Source organism: Geotrypetes seraphini, chromosome 3 (genome assembly GCF_902459505.1).
Source record: "Geotrypetes seraphini chromosome 3, aGeoSer1.1, whole genome shotgun sequence".
NCBI lineage: Eukaryota > Metazoa > Chordata > Amphibia > Gymnophiona > Dermophiidae > Geotrypetes > Geotrypetes seraphini.
In genome coordinates, this window is record NC_047086.1 from 297,412,597 (window position 1) to 297,436,173 (window position 23,577).

Consider the following 23,577-nt stretch of genomic DNA (forward strand, 5'->3'; position numbering starts at 1 on the left):
GCTTGGTTTAATTCTTGTTTGGCCTATCTTGCATACAGTGCGCAGCCAGAACTGGTGATTTGTAAAGCCCCCTCTGAGCTCCCCCCTTTTATTTAGGATCATGTCAGGCAGCTGCCCTTCAGTGTTATTCTTCAGGGTGACTGCTTCCCTTTTGGCTATTGGGGGGGAGGGGAGAGAGTCAGTGCATTGGAGGCAGGAGCAAATTGTAGGGGCAACCTGGTGTTTGTCAGTTGATGCCTATGTCTTGAGTTTAATGCTCAGGGAGATTTTGGGTTCTGAGCCTCCTCTGCAGTTCTTTTTCTTCGGTGGCTAGCGAGCACATATAGAAGGGGGGAGGGGGGGCTGTACTGGTGCACCTGAAACATTTGGTGGGCTACAGCTGTGCTGGTTTTGGTTTCCTGCATGGTGGGAAATTTAATTTCTGAGGAGTTGGGCCACTAAGTTCGGGTCTCTTGCATTTGTGTAGTGGTTCCGCAGCTCAGGGGCTTGAGAGGGTGCATTGACCGTGGTTTCAGAACTTAGTCTAAACTTTGTGACGGCACCCTCGTTTCTCTCAGTGGTGTTCCTCGCTATACTTTTCTGCATCAGTGGCTGATAGCTCCTTTCCTCTCAAGTAACAGATATTTTGAATTTTTGAAGTTCAGTTCATATTTACCCCCTCTTTTACTAAGGTGTGCTATGCTTTTTAGCACGCGATCAATATTAGCACATGCTAATCATGTGCTAAATGATAATGCAGGCATGTTATCCTACAGACGTGTTAGCAGTTAGCGCATGCGTTGATTTAGCACACGCTAAACACGTGCTAAAACGCTTAGCGCAGCTTAGGAAAAGAAGTCCTTAATATATTATTACTGTCCTCTCAGCCATGGATGCTGAGATGATGTATATCGTGCATACTCCTTAATACCTACTTTTATTGAGTGCAAGGACCCTCTATACTCTGCAAGGGACATGCTGGTCTGCATGGCCTTCTCCCTTTCCCCTTAATGGCAGACTTTGACTGTGCTCCTTATTGGTACATATCTCCCATTTTCTATATAAATTTATTTTAATTGAATTGCGGACAAGCAGAGTTACGGCTGCATTCTATCTTCCACCCTGAACACTAACCATCTGGTTGGTTCCTGTAAATATTTTATTTCCATCCTATCGAAGGTTGATATGATTGGGCCTGTGGTGAAAGGAGAGAATTCCCCACCTTCATTTGATATTTGTGTGTACTTCTTCTTTGCAGAGATTCAAAACTCTGTCCATGGCTCAGATACCTCTCTCTCTGGTGTTCAAACTCCCCCCCACCCCCCTGGACAAAAAAAACAAACAAACACCTATGGAGAAGACCAGTGTAAGTTCCAGATACCCAAAGACTTTGGGAATATTCTAGTCATGTGTCAATCTCCAGTCTGTTTTAGCTCTATATCATGCCTGTCAATTGGCTTCCTGTTCTCTAGGAGCATTCAGAGGCCAAGCTACGGGTAGGGCTTCCAAACTCTCTATAAAGACAGCACTAATAGGGCCTCCCTTCCTAAAGGACGTCTGAACTCTTATCCTGACATTGCTGATGTTGTTGTCCTTTAGCTTGGTCATAAGTGGCCTTATCCACTGTGGACCATCGGGGCTGATACAATCCCTTAAGAGGTTGAGGAGAATGGTGGTTTAGTTTCTGGGTTCTCAGATGTGCCACAGAAACCTGGTTCCCAGGTTTGTGTTACATAAAGATAGATAGATATAAACCTTTGAGTGTATTCAGAGGGATATTGAGCTAGGGACCCTGGGTTTCTTTGTAGCTGTCAGGCTCCCCATTTTCTAAAGCCAGCTAGGGCAGTGTGGTAGATGCTTTGCACTTCCCATCTGGAGAAACTGTATTTTATTGGTGGGATATAGTGCCATGTGCTGTGAGCTTCCCCTTTATTAGGGTGAATTTGGAGACTTTTTTTGAGGCCCTCTCGCCTTAGTCGTATTAAGCAACCTGTTCTTCCAGAAGACTTATACAAATTCTCTTAGTGGGCTCCAACTATCTTTTGGGTGGTGCCATGTTGTTTGTTTGGGGAGTGTGTCCTGGCATCTTTAAAGGAAGTATGATATCCTTTGTTTAGCAGCTGTCTGGCTCCCGAGGTCATGGTTTGGGATTTAGACATGTATTTTCCTGCCTTGGTACCAGGCCTCTTTCTTGAAGGGCACAGCTGTGTTATCCCTAGAAGTTTCCATTGGCCCCTTCTCATGAAGTGTGGTCCTCTGTGCTCCAGTGGGCCTCCAACTTCTGGGTGGGAGGGCTGTTTCACTAATGGGGTGCAGCTTCTCCTTCTAGTTCAACTTGGGTCTGCAGTGGCCTACTTAGCGTGCTGCCGCTTATGCGTCAGGAGGCCTGACAACTCAGGCCTTTCTGGCACCTCCATCTTTGCATCTAATCCCTAATACCTAGTATCTGCCATTCAGTCACTTTGCTAGCAGTGAAATGTAGCGCTTTCTGCTGGTTTGGCGCAGGGACAATGATGGCGATAGGTTGCAGCATCCTTCTCATACAGACCAGCTTCATTTTGCTTATGTGGCATGTCTATTGCCTATCCATCTGAGTTCCATCTCTAGATACAATTCCCTCTCTAGATGAAGAGCATGGCACTTGCTGTATGCTTGGTGTTCCTTCTCTAGAGGTGGAATGTGGCTGTTGGGTGTGACTCCACTGCTGGAAGTGCAATGCAGCTTTAGCTGCCTGTTGGCATTTCTCCTTCTCCGGAGGTTGAGCCCTGGTGTTCTCTTGTCACTGCTCTATCTCTAATATAGAGCATGGATCTGGCAGTTTGGATATGCAGTGTGGATCCGGATGCCTGGTTTGCACTGCTCCATCTCTGGATGTAGCGTGCAAATCCAACTGCCTGGTTGGCACTGCTCCATTTCCAGATGTGGAGCACAAATCCTGTGGTATGGTTGGCATGGATCTATCTCTGGATGTACAGCACGGATTTGGCAGCTTGGTTGGCCTGCTCCATCTCCGGCTATAGAGTGCAGATCCGTAGGCCTACTTGACACTGCTTCACCTTTGGATGTAGAGCGCATATCCAGCTGTTGATTAGTTGCCTGTTTGATGCTGCTCCATCTATGGATGTATAACTTGGATCCATGTCATTCCATTTATGGATGTACAGTTTGGATCTGGTGACCTGGTGGATACTGTTCCATCTCCAGATGTGCAATACAGATCTGATTGTCTGTTTGATACTGTTTCCTCTCCAGATGTAGAGAGCAGATTTGACTCCCCTTCTTTATCACTACTCCATCTCTGGATGTTAAGTGCAGCTCTGGCTTTCTGTCTGCCACTGTTACATCTCTGAATCTTGACCATGGCTTTGGATACCTAATGGCACGGCCCCATATCTGGATAGGGAACGTGGATCTGACTGCTTGTTCCTTCTCCGGCTGTTGACTGCAGCTTCGGTTGCCTATTTGGCATTGATCCCTCTCTGGATATAGAGTGCGGATCTCACTTGCCTGGTGGATGCTGCTCCATCTCTGAATGTAGAGAGCCCATTTAGCTGTCATGATTGCCGCCACTCTATCTCTGGATGTTGTTTGCAGCTACTGCTGCTGATTTGGCATGCCCTCATTGGAATGTTGGTTGAATCTCCAGAGTGTGGCCCCAACTGCCTGTTTGACACTACTCCTTCTTTAGCGGTAGAGTGCAACTCCACCCGACTGGTCAACCCACCTCCATCTCAGGATCTTGAGAGTTGCTCCATTGCTGATTGATGAACGTGGATCCATTTGTCCATGGCTCCTTTGCTGCTTACCCTGCACAGCGTCATTATTATAGGTCACATGCTGATCCATAGCTTTGACCATAGGTGGCTAAGTCATAGACACAGCTCGGTCACTGGCTGTTAAGAACTGCTCTATTTTCATTTGCTGGGGACAGTCTTGGGCCCGGTATTGAGCGCTTCCCTTCAGCTGCCAAAGGCTATCTCTCAGATGTGCATTCTCCTTCGACTGTCAAGCATCTGTCTTTCCTGGTGGGCAGGCATGTTTGCAGCCCAGTTCCATCCCTCCATGGTGAGGACATGCATGTCTTATTCTCTGAAGTCTGCCTAGGGCATGGGTGCTACTCGTCTTTCCTGTCACGGGGAGCTCTCTCTTTCTCCTAGGTACTCAGGCAGTTCGGATTCCATTCCATTGCTTTCAGGCTTTGGCTGATTTGTTTTCATGGTTTAGTTTTGTTCTTAGGGTAGAGCAGTTCATGCTCTTGGAAAGGGATGGTAGTCCTAATTTGGCTCTTCTTTCTTATGTTCTGTGGTCCGCCTTACTACTTATGACAAGGAAGGAAAAAATGTGTTTCATACCTGATAATTTTCTTGCCATTACCGGTAGTCAAGGCAGATAAATCCTAAGTCCTGCCCTGTTTGTCTCGGCTTTATGCTGTATAAGTTGGTCATCTGTTCTGCTTGGTGTGGGCTTAGTTTTTCACCGTATGGCATGAAAGTGTGAGGAGGGAGTTCTTGGCCAATAGGCCTGTTCAGTTGATCCTACTGCTTTTATACGTAGAATACTGGATTACCAGTGAGCAGACCATCCAATATATGACAGAACTCAGCTTAGTCTATATCCACCTGCTGGTGGATGGATACAACCCACTCATCTCTGGATTAGAGAGTTGCGCGGGGACAGAAATCCCACCCGTCCCCACCCGTCCCCGCCAAAATCCCACCCATCCCCACCCGTCCCCGTGAGGAATCCCTCCGTCCCCACCCGTCCCCGTGAGGAATCCCTCCGTCCCCACCCGTCCCCGCGAGGAATCCCCTCCGTCCCCACCCGTCCCCGCGAGGAATCCCCTCCGTCCCCACCCGTCCCCGCGAGGAATCCCCTCCGTCACCATCCTTCCCTATAAACTTCAGAAATAGTTATTTTATTTAATTATGCTACTGAATTAAAGGCTCTGGTAGAGACCCATTTACAAATAAGCAAAGAGACTATTAATTTGGAAATATTAATTGGGAAGAATACATACTTTGTAAATGGGTTTCTACCAGAACCTCTAATGTAAATATAAAATATAAATACTCAGCTGATGAGAACCCACAAACTGTCAGCTGAGGACTTCCTTTGCAGTTGGCCTGGGGTCCCTTTTGCCAAGCTTGGCAGGCAGCAGTAGCGTCCCTGAGTCACAGATGCTGGCACCTCAGTGGCTCATGGATGCTGCCAGCGACTGCTGCGCTTGGTGGAGGGGAGTTCTGACCATCTCTAGAGGAGGTCCTCTGCTGGCGGTGCTTGGGGATCCCCACCAGTCACAGCAAGGGCCAACAAGTACTTCAACACTGTAGAAATAAAACCAGAAATGCATTTCCTTTTCTTTTGAACACAAAACAAAGATATCTGCCATATACATTTCCCAAGGCAGATGACTCTATGCAATGTCACCTCGGTAACAAAATACAAAAATAGACAAATACACCCCCTCCCTTTTTACTAAACCACAATAGTAGGTTTTAGCACAGGGAGTTACGCTGAATGCCTCGCGCTGCTCTCAATGCTCATAGGCTCCCTGCGCTAAAAAACAATATTGCGGTTTAGTAAAAGGGAGCCATAGTGCAAAATATAGACAGCAGATATAAATTCTCAAAACAGACACATTTTGATCACTAAATTGAAAATAAAATCATTTTTCCTACCTTTGCTGTTTGGTGATTTCATGAGTCTCTGGTTGCACTTTCTTCTTCTGACTGTGCATCCAATCTTTCTTCCTTTCTTTCAGCCTCCTGTATGTTTCCTCTCCTCCAGACCTCATTCTCTCCCCCAACTTTTTCTTTCTGTCTCCCTGTTCCCCCTTCTTTCTGTCTCTCTGTCTGCCCCCTTTCTTTCTTTCTCCGTGCCCTCCCCCAAGCCACTCGGTTTGCTGCCACCGCCATCGGGGAATAGTCCCCAAGCCACCGCTGTCCCAAGCTTTCCCTGCAGAAGCGTCGCGCTGACCAGCATTCCGCTCCCTGACGTCAATTCTGACGTAGGAGAGGAAGTTCCGGGCCAACAAGGCATTTCTCCTCATTCCATCCAGCCTGAGCCCCATCTCTCCTTGATCCAGCATTTCCCTTCTGTGTCTGTCAGAATTACCATTCCACCTATTTTCCAGCATCACCCTTCTTTGTGTCCATCTCACCTATATCCCTATCTCACCACTTTTTCAGAATCTTCATTTGTCTCTGTCCTTGTCTTTACCCCATATTCACCATTTGCCCTTTCAATGTCTTTATCTCCCCCCCCCCCCACACACACTTTTTCAGCATTACTTCTATGTCTCTATTTCACCTCCTCTTCATGTCCCCTCTGTATCTCTATCCTTATTCAGAAGGTCCTGCTTACCCTTTCTCTTCTTTGTGTCACTATCTCCATTTTCAGCTTTCCCCCTTTTTCCTTTGTTAATGCACCCTGTAGCCAGAATCTTTCCACCCTCTCTCCACTCCGGCCCAGCCCAGTATGAAATATTTCCTTTTGTTTCTCTCCCCTCTCTCTTCTCCTCCCTCACCCACGAGTCCTGCATCTGGCCCTCTCCCTTCTACCTGCACCTGGCAACACCCCCCTGCTCCGCGGCTCTCTTAAGCAACTCGTCAGCAGCGGTGATCAAGACAAGCTGCCGACATCGAGGCCTTCCCTCTACGAGTCCCACCTTTGTGGAAAAAGGAAGTTGAAACAAGCGGGACTCGCAGAGGGTAGGCCCCGACGCCAGAAGCTTGTGTCGATCGTTGCTGCTAAGTTGCCGAAGAGAGCCGCAGGTAGAAGGGAGAGGGAGATAGGAAGGCTGTAGAAGCTCCGGAGCATGACACCGAACCCGGCCAGGATGATTTCTTTTTCAGGCTGCTGCTGCCGCTGCCATCCCCCACCCGAAATGACAAAAAAACAGCCTAATGCCCGCGTCGGGAAATAGCCATGTTGAGCAGTGAGCTCAGCACGTACACAGATGAAAGCCTTGCTTGCTGATTGGTCCGGCGGCACGGTGGGGCGGGGCCGCCGGACCAATCAGCAAGCAAGGCTTTCATCTGTGTACGTGCTGAGCTCACTGCTCAACATGGCTATTTCCCGACGCGACGCCAGACTTGCATCGCCAGAATTTAGGTAGGTTGTTTTCATCCCCGTGGGAGTCCCGTGGGCAAGGGGGCGTCCCCGTGGGAGTCCCGTGGGTCAGGGGGGCATCCCCGTGGGAGTCCCGTGGGCCAGGGGGCGTCCCCGTGGGAGTCCCGTGGGCCAGGGGGGGAACCCGCGGGATCCCCGCGGGACCCGCGGGATCCCCGCGATCCCCGTTCCCGTGCAGACCTCTACTCTGGATTCATCTGCTGTGACTAAAGGAAAAAAAAATGATTAGGTATGAAACATAATTTGCCCATTTTCAGGATAGGGTGGTTGTTTATTCCCCTGGCTGAAGTATTAAGTCAGCTCAAGGGCTTTGTCAAAAATGCTTATTGTGTGGGAGATTTGTTTCACTGTGTATGTTGGGGGTGGAGATAGTATTTTCAGTGGTACAGCTATTGTGTAATTGGCTGCCTTTGGAAGTTCATGTTGAGAGAGATTATTTTAAAATTTCAGAAATTGGGTTAAGAGGTGGCTGTGGCAGATGACAGATGACTGAAGATTTTGGGGCGTGAGCAGTAATGGGCCTGGTGTGTGTATTTATATATATATATATATATATATATATTTTTTTTTTTTTTGGGGGGGGGGGAGGAGTAGTGTAGGTTGCTTTACAACAGGGGTGTCAAAGTCCCTCCTCGAGGGCCGCAATCCAGTCGGGTTTTCAGGATTTCCCCAGTGAATATGCATGAGATCTATTAGCATACAATGAAAGTAGTGCATGCAAATAGATCTCATGCATATTCATTGGGGAAATCCTGAAAACCCGACTGGATTGTGGCCTTCCAGGAGGGACTTTGACACACCTGCTTTAGAGGAAACATTGGAGGGAATTGCATTTATTATTTTTTATTAGTGTGATGCACAACAATTTGTAATACTAAAAAAAAAAGTCATATATAAACTTTATCCAATTATAGAAATAGAGGAAATGACAGTAGATAAAGATCATGCAACCTATCGAGATTGGCTATCCACACCTGCTACTTAGATCTACAGTCACTTCCTCTCTCTGTCTGAGATCCTTTCTGCATGTGAAAATTCAATATACAGTTTCTAGCCTGTGTCATTTTCATTGAGCAACAATAATGGTTCAAAGATTATTTCAAGTTAAATAACAAATTATCTGAACTTGCCTAAGGCGTTCAGTGTTCTAACCTGCCATTACCTGGCATCTAATAACAACAACAAAAAAAACCCAAGATTATTGCTTTTTTAAACAACATGGGAGGGCTTTTTTTTTTTTAAAGGTGTAAACTCCCAAACAGAATTTCAGTAAACTATATAGAAGATTGTAGTTTCTTACTGAAATAGCGTGACACGTTACGAGACAGAGTGCATGAGGATTTTGCACATCGGCATACAAACATGTATTTTACATCTGGTATTGGATCTGGAGAGTGATATATCTTGATATCAGGTCAGTTACATTTCTTTTCTCTGCAAAGCATATAAGATGCTCTCCAAGAAGAGTTAAAATAAAAAAGAAAAGCAGATATTTTTGCTCTCAGTCCAAATTCAATTCAGTACTGGTATGAAGATAAATGTGAAATGTTAGTGTAATAGTTTTTATTGACTTTGCAGGCTTTTGCTGCACTCTGTCTCTTTAAGACATTAAAGCAGTATAATATAACAGACAGGAACTATTACTGGAAAAATTCTGTTTATGCTATTGTGTATTCAGTAGAAGAAATAGGGAGAATCTGAGTGGTTTATAAAAGTTTCAGCATTACTTTTATAGCTCAAATGAAAACTAGAAAGTGAACCTAGAAACACATTTTTCTGATATCAATATGTTAAGGGGTTTTTCATCATGCAAAGCGCAAGTTGCACACCTAAAATTGTGTGATATCCTGAGTTGTGCACACAACTTGGTTGATTAACAAGCAATTAATGGTCAATTATTGGATGCTATCAATCAATCAATCAATTGAGATTTGCACATGCAAATTGCTGCATGCTATTTTATAATGCAGGTCACGCAAACCCCATAGTGTGCAACCCAAAAGGTGGTGTGGCCTCAAAGGGGCATGGGTAGGTCAAGGACATTCCAAAAAAATTGCACGCTGTGTTATAGAATTCCACGGAAGCGTGCACAGCTTATGTGCCACAATTTATACCAGTACATCCCTGAATATCCTTTATATAACACCACTAAGCACTGAATTGTCCCAGTGCCATTTACTGAATGAGTTAAAGAGCTTCTATATTTGGACAAATATGGTGGGGGAGCCAGCCAAATCAGAGGTCTGATCTCTTCATTGCACATTATGGAGGCAACTCAATAACTGAGGGTTTTCAATCAGGTGCCTGAAGGATTCATGGTAAGATTGACCACTTTTAGAAACAGGAAACTGGGCTAGATAGACCTTTGGTCTGACCCAGTACGGCTATTCTTATGAGCCTATTCTACAACATAAACTGGAACTTGGGTGCCTAGGTTAAGTTATACAGTGTGAGGCAAAAAAAAACACAACAAAAACGTGAACACCATACGGGTTTGTTTGTTTTTTTTTGCAGCTTTCTCAGCAACTGCTTGGAATATCAACGATAAATTTTGCTTATTTATTTCGTTGTCATACTTATGCATTGTGATTAAACAACATTCTCCCCCTCTTTACAAAGCCGCACTAACATTTTTAGCGCCGGCTGCCGCGGTAACAGCTCTGACGCTCATTGAATTCCTATGAGTGTAAGAGTTGTTACCACCGCGGCCAGCGCTAAAAAACACGCTAAGCTTTTGTAAAAGGGGGGAGGGGGTCAATTATCTTAAGCTATGTTGATTTTTTTTAGCATTACTACCTAGACACTTTTTGTGTTAAAATTGAGCTAAAACACAGTTAAATAATGGCCTTCAAACGAAGCAATATGTCCGAATTTTGCAGTCCCTCCGAATGCGCAGAGGCCCAGATTCCCTAAACAGCGCAATAAGTTAGGTGATAGCAGGCGCCCTACCAACACCTAACTTAATCATTTTAATTGGTATTAATTGGTGCAATAATTGACCACATTGTTTAAAACCAATTAAAACATCCTTTTAAAAAAAAAATACGGGTGCCTACAAAAAAGGATGCCATAATTTAATCTACGCCTAAGGTCAAACCAGGCGTGGTTTACGTCAGAAGTGACCATAGGCGCTGCTAGGCAACTCTATAGATGTAATGCTCATCAAATATAGTTTTGTTGGGAATGTAGGCCTTCAAAACCCTTGCCTAGGTTGCCGGTGCCTAAGTTTAATGGCAGGTAGTGTTCTACAAACAGCGCCGTAGCATGATTGACACGCAATTAGTGCCTGTTGGAGGTTGGGTTTTTATCCACGAGTTTTTGATAGTTCATTGCTATAGCTTTTACTGTTTAGATTGGGGTTCTTCTTTTGGGGGCATTGGTTTGGACATTTTCTTGAGCATTTTCAGGATTGGTTGTTTAATTCTTATCAGCATGTTTGGCTGCAGCTTATTGGTGGGGGAGCAGTGACAAGCTCGAGGCTGTCACTGCTTGTGGCTGAAAAATGTGATATTGGACCCAGTTGTGTTTGGGGCATCTGCAGTTAATAATTAAATGCAACTTTTGCAGGTGACACTGCGGCAAGGAGAGGCATGTTTAGGAGAGGCTACACAGTTTAAGAACTTAAAGGGAGCTAGTTTCATCACCGAATAACTCCCATGGGGTGTGTAAAACACATTGGGGATTTGTTGTTGTTTGATATGGATTGGATTGTGAATTTGAGATATGATACAGTTTAAGAACTTAAAGGGAGCTAGTTTCATCACCGAATAACTCCCATGGGATGTGTAAAACACATTGGGGATTTGTTGTTGTTGTTTAATATGGATTGGATTGTGAATTTGAGATATGATACAGCTTAAGAACTTAAAGGGAGCTAGTTTCATCACCCAGTAACTTCATGGGGGTGTGAAAATCACATTGAGGGTTTGGGGTTGTTCGATATGGATTGTGATGTAATTTTGAGATGATGTTAATAGTTAGTAAAACGGCGGCCAAATAGTTCTTCCATTAATATGAGTTATGCGATTATTTATGTGATTAAGTAGTTGTGGGTGTGTCTTGCTATTGCAGGTGACAGAGTGTGAATGCTAATGTTATAAAAATTCCAAGACAGAGAGCGTTACAATAGTCTAACCTAGACAGAACCATCCCCTGCACAAGTCCGAAAATCAGAAGGCAAAATCAACAATTTCAAGCAATATAGCTATGCACATAATTGTAGCCACCAAGTGGAGGGCAGTTTTCAGTGAAGACAGTTTATCCTGTATCATTTCAGGGGCTCCAAAGAAAAGCTCACTTGAATTTATTTTTAGTGATTAGGACCGAGTGTGAAAAAGCAAATGAAGCTGCGTCCTCCTGATCTCTCAAATTCTATGCTTTCTACTCAAGAGGATCCGGTGCAACTCTGGTAGCTTTTAAGGTGGAATGCTTAGGATCCAGCTGTTACCCAGACCTAATAAATCTCACATTTTACAGTGGTTTACCCTTGACATCTTTGCATCTACCCTCTTGGAAAATAGCACCAGGTCACCAGGGCATCAATAGCTCTGGCAGGCAGTTTACTGGTTAGACACTGGTGAGGCGGCAGTCTGTGCACTAGGAATCGGACAAGATTATTCTCCCTCTCCATATGATTCACATAATAATCGCTTGGGTCTGACACCTTTATGATCGTTGCTCTTCTGTTGTTTTTCTCTTCACAATAAGGACAGGACACTGTGCTTGTGGGGAGAGCACGCTCTGTGCATACTCTTTTCAGGGTAGAGCACATCATTTTGATACACAAATATATGCCCTTTGAAAAATGGGTGTACACGATCCCAAAAGAGTGTGTGGTGCAGTGGTTAGAGCACACTAAAACACCTAAGGTTAACACGCTTTTGTTTAAGAGTGATAACGGTAAGAATTCCCTTCAAAGAGACGAAAGATCTCAAGTGTCTGCAGTTAAACCTCAGAGTTAATCATAAGGAGTAACCCATATGCAGACTATCATTGATCATATTTGTCTCAATGGGACTATTATGTTAATTTGTCTCAATGGGACTGTTATGTTGAAAATTTTTTTTAATAGCCCGCTCAGTCTAGATACAACATTACGATGGAAGATCTCCATTTCGCCCAAGAATCATTACTTAGGGCTTCTTCAAGAAATTAATACTTTATCATCTGAAACTACTGTTTATCCGTCTTTTACCTACCATTACCCAAATAGCGGCATATATTTGCCGATGTAGCTTGGACTTAGAGTACTCTGTAAGCCCCCCCTTAAGCCTTACCTGGTGGTCTAGCGGGTTTTCGGGGCAGGAGCAATCTTCCCACGCTCCTGCCCTGTGCAGATCACTCACAGGAAATGGCTCGAGAGACTACTGGAGCTCAAGGCAGCCATTACCTGTGAGTGATCTGCACGGGGCAGGAGCGTGGGAAGATCGTTCCTGCTCCGAAAACCCGCTAGACCACCAGGTAAGGCTTAAGGGGGGCTTACAGGGCTTAAAATAGCCAGGGGGAAGCAGGGGTTAGGGGCAGAACCGGGCCAAATATTATTTGTGGTTTTTAATATTCGCGGGCCTGCTCTGCCTCTAACCCCCGTGGATACAGAGGGAGAAGTGTATAATTATTTTTTTTAAAAAAAGTCTGCCCCTAAAAATGAAAACTAGACAAATGAAACCAAATGAGGAATGTTGAAAACAGCACAGGAAATGAAAAGAAACATATTCAGCTGCCCATCTCTAGAGAGTTAGAATGTAATTTGTCCATATTTAGAGAACCGTTTTCAAAGTCTCTTGAGTATGTTTCAGTTGTATCCCATGCACTTATCTGCAAAGTGAAAATGCATGAGTACTTTGAAAATTACCTGTGGAATGCACCAGCAGAGACTTGCACCTATATATGTTTTTTTCTGGCTAAACAAACATACCACCCCCTTTTACTAGACCACGATAAAGGTTATTAGCGCAGGGAGCCGCGCTGAATACTCCACATTGTTCCTACAGTCATAGAAACTCTGAGTGTCAGGAGCAGTGCGGAACATACAGCGCAGCTCCTTGCGCTAATAACCTCTATCGCGGTTTAGTAAATGTGTGTGTGTGTGAGGGGGATAGTTTTTAAATCATCTGCTGAACATTAGGCTGCCTTTCATTTATAGGATATTTCATAATATAGTGATTCCCTAACTTGTCAGTCAGGGTTTCAAGATATCCACAATAAATATTCATGAGATTGATAAGAACATAAGAATTACCTGTTCTGGGCCAGACCAGTGGTCCACCGTGCCCAACAGTCCGCTCACGCGGCGGCCCTCTGGTCAAAGACCAACGCCCTAACCGAGACTAGCCCTACCTGCGTACGTTCTGGTTCAGCAGGAACTTGTCTAACTTTGTCTTGAATCACTGGTATGCAAAGAGATCTCATGCATATTCATTGTGGATATCCTGAAAACCTGACTGGCTGAGGTTTCCCCAGGACAGATTTGGGAATCACAGTCATAGTAGTTTCCCAGCTTCCTTATTACTCGATGGATAACCAGGTATTAATTATCGGAAAAGGCTTTAATTCAGCATGATGGCAATGTATCTATTTTAACTTCTGTTTCCCAGCTGATGTCACTTTTCTCTATCATACAGTTTTTATTTAATGCATGTTGCAAATTAGTCAAGTACAACATGCTTTACATTATTTTCAGAACTAACTTCCCCCTCCCCCTTTTTTCCCCTACAAAGCTGTGCTAGTGGCTACCGCCGCGGTAACTGCCTTGAAGCCCACAGGGATTTGAAAGGCTTTGGGGTTTTTACCATGTGGCAGCTGCTAGCATGGCTTTGTAAAAGAGGGGGGTTCATTAGAGATTCCAAATAACTAATTGAAATCACTAAGAGAGGCAATCCATCTGTAAAACTGTAAATGCAATTAGTGAAAGTAAGGGGAAACCAAGACTAGAAGGGAACGCTGACAGCCAGGTGGGTGCAACATAGAATCATGGAAGGGGTGGGTGTGTGATGTTAAGGTGGAGTTGCCTTTGGGGATGGATGTTAGCAATGTGTAATTGTTAATAAACTTTTGACTCTTTAATGTGCTTAAAAACATACTGTATGCAAAATCAAATCAGTGTGACTCAACCCAAAAATAAGAGAAGGAAAAGGCAGAAAAAGAAACAAAAAAACAACCCAAACCCTGAAAACATTTATATTGGGTGTATGTGAGGGATTATATGCATGTGTGTAAGGGAAAGTGGAAAGGGAACTTGTATACTACCTTTTTGTCACTTTGGCATTTCAAGGTGTTGGGCATTGGAGGCTTAAGTAACTTGCCCAGGGTCACAAGGAGCAGCAATGGGATTTGATCTGAAAATTTCTGGGTACAAGAGGCAGCATCTCAGCCAATGAGCCACAGCCCTTCCTCCTAAGTGCCATGAATGCATGTGTGAGGGAATATGATATTGGATGTGTGTATTAAAGCAGTGGTCCCCAATCCTCTCCTGGAGGACCACTAGTTTTTGGGATAGCTCTAATGAATATGCATGGGGCAGATCTCACTCCTATCATCTTCATTACATGCAAATCTCTTTCATGCATATTCATTAGGGCTATCCTGAAAACCTGACTGGCTGGTGGTCCTCCAGGACAGGGTTGGAAACCACTGTATTAAAGGATATGTGGAGGATATTCAGGGGGTATAAGTGTGGTGGGTTGTGAATTTATGAGGAGGGGGTCTGGGTATATGATCTTTGAGGTATGGATTTATATGGCTAAGTATGAGTGTGTGTTGGCTGTGGAGGTGTAGAAGCATATGTGGAACATCTGGGTAAGAGAATAGGAACCCAGTAAGTGGAGATTGGGTAGAGGAACTTCTTTTTGATTAGGGGGGGAGGGCAAAATAAACCAACCCCTATCCTACCCCAAGGTCTCTAGTTGTTGATGCCATATAGGACAAATACTTGGTTGGGCAACGGCTCTGTCTCCCCTCCCCCATTCCACTGCCTATATGTTCAATTAGTGTGTATTGTGATATGCTTGGGGTTATGTGAGTAAGATAAGACTGGAAATGCATTTGGGGGTATAGGAGTATGTCGGGATATATGGGTGTATGTCTAGTACTGTTATAAAAATGCTAATATGTAATATGGAAAGACCATTCAGAGGAATAGATCAACCAGGCAAACAACAGAGCTTATCACCCACGTTATTATGTGACAGACCCAGGAATACAATTGGAGCTGCCAAACCAAGTGCTTGAGGAGCTAGTCAGAACCAGATGCTAGAAAATGTCTCGAATAGCTTACCATCTGGCTTCTCTGCCATCCAAGCAGAAGAAACAAGAAATAGAATGTGACATGGTGTTGTGACTATAAGCTCACAATAACTGGTTTTTGTTTTTTTTTATCCATTAATTAATAAGTAGTAGTTAATTGGGCTACTTTCTAATATTTTTTTAAAAAAGCTATTTCTAAAAAGGAATAACCAAAACCATACATCAGACAAAAATTTAATCAACAATTCCTACATTTCCAATTTGTCCCTTTTTATTCTTTCCCTCTCTTAAATCTTTAATGGTAGTGTTTCATCGAGCATAAACATCATTTCAAGCTGAGAAATGTAATGCTTTTTGTCATTTGTGGTCACTTGTACATCCTGTAATCATCTGCATGTCATTTCCTTAACAAACCCAAACTGTTGGTTTTAATTTGAAGGAGATCCAAATTATGGTCATGGTTACATGGAATACTTTCTTCAAACCCCACAAATTATGTGAGCATTTAGCCAATGACCTGAATGATGTTTTAAGGGTCTAGGTGCCAAAGGCACAGGTTTCTAACATGGGCCAGAGAGGTAAATGCTCTGACACTCATAGGAATTCTATGAGTGTCGGAGTATTTATCTCACTGACCTGTGGTAGAAACCTCTACTGCAGCTTTGTAAAAGCAAGCAAAAGTGTGTTAAGGTCAGCTATTATTGCAGGTTAAAGGCATATATGTTTAACATGTATCTGTCCCCGCTGGGTGCACTTATGGATGAGATGGGTGTTTCTTATAGAATGTATGCGGATGACATCCAGTTTTTCTTTAAAGTACAGGGATGGGGTGATCAATTGGTAAATGAGTTAAATGGATGAGAGGTAGAGGCTTTGAACTCAGTGGCGTACCTAGCATGTGTGACACCTGGGGCCCATCATTTTTTGGCACCCCCCCATCTGTACGAAAAACATGATTTTTAGTAACAAGCCACACGTCACATATGAGTACCTAGGAAAAGGCAGCATCTTACATACTGCAGTGAGAAGTACAACAGCAGTACACCCATTGTAAAACTAAACAAGCCAGACTAATACAGATCAATCCTGCAGTCAATCCTAACGGAAAACCATGCCTTTCGAATACACAGAACACAGAAAACACCTTCGCCTAGTATGGAATAAGTAATCACAAACTTACCCCTCCCCCTTTTACAAAACTGTAGTGTGGATTTTAGCCATGGTGGTAACAGCTCTGACGCTCATAGAATTCTGAGCATCAGAGCTGCTACCACCACGGCTGGCGCTAAAAAACGCTCCAGTTTTGTAAAAGGGGGTCTAAAATAGAAATACATAGACAAAGGTTAAATTGAACCAGCAAGAAGCTGGACTCTGCATACAATGCAATACCACAGAAACAGTGACACATGTCTCCTAAAGCAATAAATAAATAGAAAATTTTTGTTCTACCTTTGTCTTCTCTGGTTTCTGCTTTCCTCATCTTCTTGTTACTCTCTTCCTTCCATCCACTGTCTGCCATCTCTCTGCCCCTATATGGCATCTTCTCTACTTCTATGCCCCTTCCAGAAACTGTATGCCTCCCCCTTCCATCTCTCCTTTCACCCCATTGGTCTGGTATCTGTCTCCTATCCTTTCCCCCTGCTCTGGCATCTCTCTCTCCGCTCCCTTCCTCCTGTTCTTCCTTCTCAATTTATTTTCTGCCTTTGTCTAAATTCTTTTTTACTATTCAGTCCTCAATTTCCCTCTTTCACTGTGTCTACCTATAGCTTGCCACCTCTTTCCCTCACTCCTTCCAGTAACAACTCTATCCTCTTCCCTCAATCCTGCATGCACCCTTTTTTCTTTCTCCTCCCCACTTCCTTCTAGCATCTGCTCCCCCATTCCCTCACACTTCCATTCAGCAGCTGTCCTTCCTCTCCCCCACACTTCCATTCAGTGTCTGTTTCCCTCTCTCTACCCCTTCCATCTACTGTTCACCCTCTATCTTGCCCCTTCCATTCACTGCCCTCTGTGCTCTTTCTATCCAGTGTGCAGCCTCTCTCTCTCTCTCTCTCTCTTCCATATGGCATCTTCCCTCTTTCTATGCTCCTTCCATAAACTATCTATCCCGTGCCTCTTCTCTCCTTTGTACATGATTGATTTCAACTCTGTCACCTCTCCGTTTTTCTCTCTCTGTCACCACTCCCTCCCCTATGCTCTGGCATCTCTCTCTTCTCCTTTCTTTCCTTTCCACCTCACAGTCTGGCATCATCCCTTCCCTGATTCCCGGCATCTCTCTCCTTTCCTTTTCTTCCATCTCTCCCTCCCCCTTCATGCTCTGACATCTCCTCCTTCATTTCCCCCTTCCTTTTCCCTTGATCTGGCATACCTTCCTCCTTCCCTCCATGCCCTGGCGTCTCTTCTTCCCTTTAAACCCTGGCATCTCCTTTCATTCCCTCCAGTTGGGTAGAGCAATACTCTCCCCAATTCTCTCCCCCTCTGCTCCCTTTCCTCCTTCTGTCACCCAAGGCCTGGTGTCCTGAACTTCTTCGGGCAGCAGCAGCATTCACAATTCACTGCTGTTGCCGGCTTCAGGCCTTCTTCTCTGTCGGGTCCTGACTTCATGAAAACAGGAAGTAGGCAGGACCCGGCAGAGAAGAAGGCCTGAAGCCGGCAACAGCAGCAAATTGTAAATGCTGCTACTGCCCGAAGAAGATAATGGCACCAGGCCTTGGAGCACCCGAGGCAGACCGCTTCTCTCCCCTCCCAGCCAAACCCCCGCTGACCCTCCTATCTCTTCCCCCCAAGTGAACCTTTCCGACCCTTCCAGCGAGAGCAGCAAACCTCCCTCCAGTAGCGTCGGCTGCTTCACGGCTTTCTCCTGCCGGTGCAGCGTCGCTGATGATGTCATCAGTGACGCGGCAGAGGGAGGAGAAAGCCGCGAAGAAGCCAACGCTACTGGAGGTTAGGTTTGTTGTTCTCGCTGGGAGGGTGGGAACGCGATAGGGACAGGGCTGGCTGTGCACCCCCCCTAAGGCTGCACCCAGGGCGGACCGCACCCCCCCCACCCCCCCTTTGATATGCCACTGATTGAGCTGAAGGTTGGAAAAAAAGAGATCCTGATTGCATGTGAGGTGAATGAGCATCTATGGCCTAAAGAGATGAATGTTTGTGAACATTTGATTAAGATCTGTGAAGAAATTTCACCATGCGGAAACTGTCTCATTTGAAGAATATTCTGTAAAATTGGGATTTGAGACAGGTACTTCAAGTGGTAGTACTATCCCAGATAGATTACTGTAATGGTATCTATCTAGGTTTACCTCAAGTATATATTAAAGCGTTACAAATGATACAAAACTCAGCTGCCTGGCTACTGGCTGGAGTATCTCGATACAAACACATTACCTATTTTATAAAGATTGCATTGGTTGCCGATTTTGTTTCATATCCAATTCAAAGTTTTGAAACTTGTCCAACAAGGTGTTTATGACATCCTGCCAAATTGCCTAACACTATATACTCCGCCAAGGACGCTGAGGTCACAGAATTGTTGGTTCTTAGATACATCAAAGGGGAATATTTTACAATATGTACAGAACAAAAATTCATGTTTCTCTCTTTTTAAAAATTTTTTATTCATTTTCAAATTTACAATAAGTGTAACAATATATCCAAACAAATTAACAATAAATATAACACTTAATAACATCAATGGTACAAATAATATGCTCTTATCTCCCACTCTTCCCACCCTTTCTTATCATATAATCAATACCTTATACAATATGTAAAAATAAATTTACCCTCCCCTCCCCCCCTCACAATCAAACTTGTAAATTTAAGGGAAAAAAAATAAAATAAAATAAAATGTCATCTAATCGGTACAATACCTTGTAAATGGCTCCCACACATCCTGAAATTTCCTGAAAATAACACGCTGTATTGCAATAAATCTTTCCATTTTATAAACATGACATAAGGAATTCCACCAGAAATTATAATTTAATCTACTCCAATTTTTCCAATTATACGTAATTTGTTGAATGGCAACCCCAGTCATTATAAGTAATAATTTGTTATTATTTGTAGAAATCTGACTTTTTGCTCTCATTGCCATACCAAATCGCACAGTATCATAACTCTATAACTGGACCATTTATGTGGAATGGATTGTCTGGTACCTTATGGTTTTGTAGAAATCTATTGCAGTTTAAAAAAGTTACTTAAGACCCATTTGTTCAAGCTGTTTTAAGCTAATATTCTGCTTCATGAGTTAATACTTTACTTTATGAATATCATCTTTTTTGCACTTTATCAGATTTGTGCTGCTTTATTGAAGTAATGTAGTAAATGAGCAGTTGAGATGCAATTTATAGTTTGAGATGGTATAATCTTATGATTTTTGCTGTTGTATGGGATCTTTATGTTGTGCAGATCCTGAAATGTGTATGTAATACTGTGAACTGCCTTGGATAAAGGCAGACTAAAAATGTTTTAAATAAATAAATAAAGACACTATACCTGAACAGACCAAAGGTCCATCAAGCTTAATATCCCATTTCTAATAATGGTCTAAGTGTTCACCTTCAGTCGCTTTTGGATATTCTTAACAGCCTTTTTGATTGGGCTCTACGGCAGGCTGTCCTACATCATCTGTAGTGCTTCCTTGAGTTTGGCTCTTGTTTGCGGCTTTGGATGGAGTTTGTGACAGGCATCCAACATTGCTTCCCAGACATGGTAGTTCAATGGATTTAGATCGGACAAATTTGTTTACAAAAATCTACTTCACAGAGACACTATTAACAGTAATCTGATAACCCGGATTTTTATCCAAATAATGGCAGTTTTCACAGTGCAGGAACCATAAAAGCAAGGCAACAAGCACAGCAGTAATAGAACCAAAGGCAAATTTTAATTTGTCCAGCATCTAGTGCAGGGGTGTTCAAAATCCCTCCTCGAGGGTCACAATCCAGTCGGGTTTTCAGGATTTCCCCAATGAATAGGCATGAGATCTATTAGCATACAATGAAAGCAGCGCATGCAAATAGATCTCATGCATATTCATTGGGGAAATCCTGAAAACCCGACTGGATTGCGGCCCTTGAGGAGAGACTTTGACACCCCTGATCTAGTGGCATAAATGAAAGAGCACATCACAGCCCTGCCTTCATCAGGGGTCAATTGGACCTTTATGTCAAACCACAGCTGGGCCGTGTCCTTTCATTTATAAGAACATAAGTAATGCCTCCGCTGGGTCAGACCTGAGGTCCATCGTGCCCAGCAGTCCGCTCACGTGGCGGCCCAACAGGTCCAGGACCTGTGCAGTAATCCTCTATCTATACCCCTCTATCCCCTTTTCCAGCAGGAAATTGTCCAATCCTTTCTTGAACCCCAGTACCGTACTCTGCCCTATTACGCTCTCTGGAAGCACATTCCAGGTGTCTACCACACGTTGGGTAAAGAAGATCTTCCTAGCATTCGTTTTGAATCTGTCCCCTTTCAACTGTTCTGAATGCCCTCTTGTTCTTTTATTATTTGAAAGTTTGAAGAATCTGTCCCTCTCTATTCTCTTTATGCCCTTCATGATCTTGTAAGTCTCTATCATATCCCCTCTAAGTCTCCTCTTCTCCAGGGAAAAGAGACCCTTTATGCCACGAGATGCTGGATAAAATAAATTTTACCTTTGATTCTGCAATTGCTGTGCTTGTTGCCTTGTTTTTTTGTGGTTCCTGAGGCTTTCTACGCGAGGCTGTTTTGTTCCTTCATTTTTCAATCTATTTTATAGTGCAAACCTTTTTGAACACATAAAAATCACTGATGAGTCATGCCAAAAAATCTATAACTTCACCTTGCTTAAAGATAATCTAATTCCACTGAGCACATAAATGTAGGTAGTAACAACAAATAAAGCTGTAAAGTTTCACAAGGAAATTCCAAGCGGGAGCTGAGAAAACAGCCAAAAAACCCACAAACCTCTAGGAGGTTACTTCTTTTTTTTCTTGCCTCACCCTGTATAGTGGGAGGATAAATCCATTAAAACAGGGTACAATTCCCAGGTAGTTTTGCATGAAGGTTCATGGCATTAGCAAAGCTGATTCTACCAGTTTTTCTGCCCTGTGAAAATGGTTTTTGTGTTTCTCAATCCTCCTTGGTGGAATCTTTCATAACTTTTCTCCACAATTATAGAAGGAGTGCCTGAGAAACGCTTAACATAGAGCTGATATAGTAGGGACAGAGTTAGCCCACAAATAAAAGTTGAAATGAGTCTGGGGCTTTGTCCCCATAATGCTGGCAGTGAGGGAACAGTTAATTGAGAAGTAATCTACAGTGTGTTCATAATGCCTAGGGTCTGATATTTATTTAATTTTCTATACTGTTCTCTTAGGGGAGCTCAGAATGGTATACATAAATTTTTTCAGGTACTCAAACATTTTTCCCTGTCTGTCCTGGTGGGCTCACAATTGATCTAATGTACCTGGGGAAATGGGGGGTGGGGGTTAAGAAACTTATCCAGGAGCAGCGTGGGTTTGATCCCACAATCTCAGGATGCTGAGGCTATAGCTTTAACCACTGTTCCATATTTTTATTATTATTTTTATTATTTCTTCAGTTGTAGCCAAAGGCAAGTTAAATTCAGGTACAGTAGGTATTTTTGTGTCACTGCAGGGCTTAAAATTTAAGGGGCCATTTTCCTAAAGTTTAGCACACAGTAAAAGACATTATTAGCTCATGCTAAATTTTGCACATCCTCTTTTATACTTATGGGTCATGTAGTATTTATCACATGGCAATGTCCTTTAGTATGAGCTAAGTTTTAGTAAAAGGGCCCCTAAGTTTGTATTGAGGTAAGGGAGGCTTTGTGACGTGACCATGGTTACAAGAAACTGCGGGGGATTTGAATCAGCCTTCCCTGGCTCTCAGCCTACTCTTCTAACCCTTAGGCTACTCCTCCACTCCTTTCCTGATAAATCCTGCACGTATTCGGATCATGCCACTGGAGATGTGGTTCAATTGTGTCGGCACTGTCTGGGTATTGTAGGATGGCCCGGGGGCAGAGTTTGGATGAAGGTGGGGGTAACCCATTTAGGGCCCCATTCGGTAAATGGTGCTCAGATTTAGGTGTCAAGAAACATCTATGAAAGCAGTATTCTATAAAAGGTGCTCTGCGCTAAGCCACTTATATAGAATATCACGTAGTGTTGGTATTTAAACCCATACAAGCATATACTGCCAAATTAGTGGGTTCTTTAATAGCACCAATGCACCATATGAACCTTCTTGTACTTTACGGTCAGAGTCTCGGTGTCCGTTGAGAGTGCCATCGTTGCGGTCAATTGCAAAAGCCACAACTCGTTCTAAGGTCTTTAGTGTAGCAGGCCCATGGCTGTGAAAAGCTCTTCCTGATGATGTTTGTCAGATTCCTTTGTTTCTTTTCGTAAGGCTTTGAAAGCTTAGTTTTTTCCAGGAATTTTTTGACAATTTATGAAGAGCGGATTTGTAGTTGTATTTTTTTGACTATGTCTGGATGTAGATTGTTATTTTAATGCTTGTATTGTTTGATTTGAATGTGTAGATGTTTAAGGTTCTTTGTTTATTAATGCATTCATGTGTTTATTGTAACCCGCATAGATTTTTGTGATATGTAGGATATAAATGCTTTAAATAAATAAATTCCTGTGCTCAATGTACACCTGCTTCACCTGGTGTACGTCCTGGTGTTCAAGTTAGTTGCACAACTTCATTATTTTATAACACTGCCCCTAAATTTTAGAAATGCTGGGATCCACCCATATCCCTCCCATGGCCACACCCCCTTTGGGACTGCATACATGGCAATTAAAAGTTTTCAAGGTTTTATTAAAATTTGATTTAATCGCTTAGCATAATAAAAAATGCCATTAACAATATCATTAATACTTAAAAAAGGAAAGCAATTACAAAGAAACATCAACTAATAATTGGGCATATTAAAAAGGGATAAATGAGACAGACAGATGGGAGACAAAATGAAATAGGGTTAGAAATACAATTTGGATAGGAACGAAAGACAAATAAGGAAAGAAAAAACCAAAAGGAAAGGGCTCATTGCTGCTTAATTCCTTAAGGGAGTTAAAAAGGATACTGTAAGATTTAAATCAAATGTTAAAAGCTTTTTTAAATAAATGACTCTTGAGTAGGCTTTTGAAACTTTTGAGATTAGCTTCTTCTCTAACAAGAGCTGGTAGGGTATTCCAAAGTTGAGGG

At 43.2% G+C, this 23,577-nt stretch overlaps 1 protein-coding gene across 11 annotated transcripts in view; it reads left to right on the top strand.

The window, feature by feature from the left end:
• Window positions 1-23,577, top strand: part of CHRM3 (cholinergic receptor muscarinic 3) — a 1,018,971-nt gene that overhangs the window by 511,827 nt on the left and 483,567 nt on the right. The window contains exon 1 of one of the 11 annotated variants that reach the window (XM_033937309.1): window positions 8,447-8,524. The exons of the other annotated variants lie outside the window; for them this stretch is intronic. The gene's annotated coding sequence lies outside the window, so the exon portion shown is untranslated. Of the gene's footprint in view, window positions 1-8,446; window positions 8,525-23,577 lie in introns of those variants that run through there. 11 annotated transcript variants of the gene reach the window in all.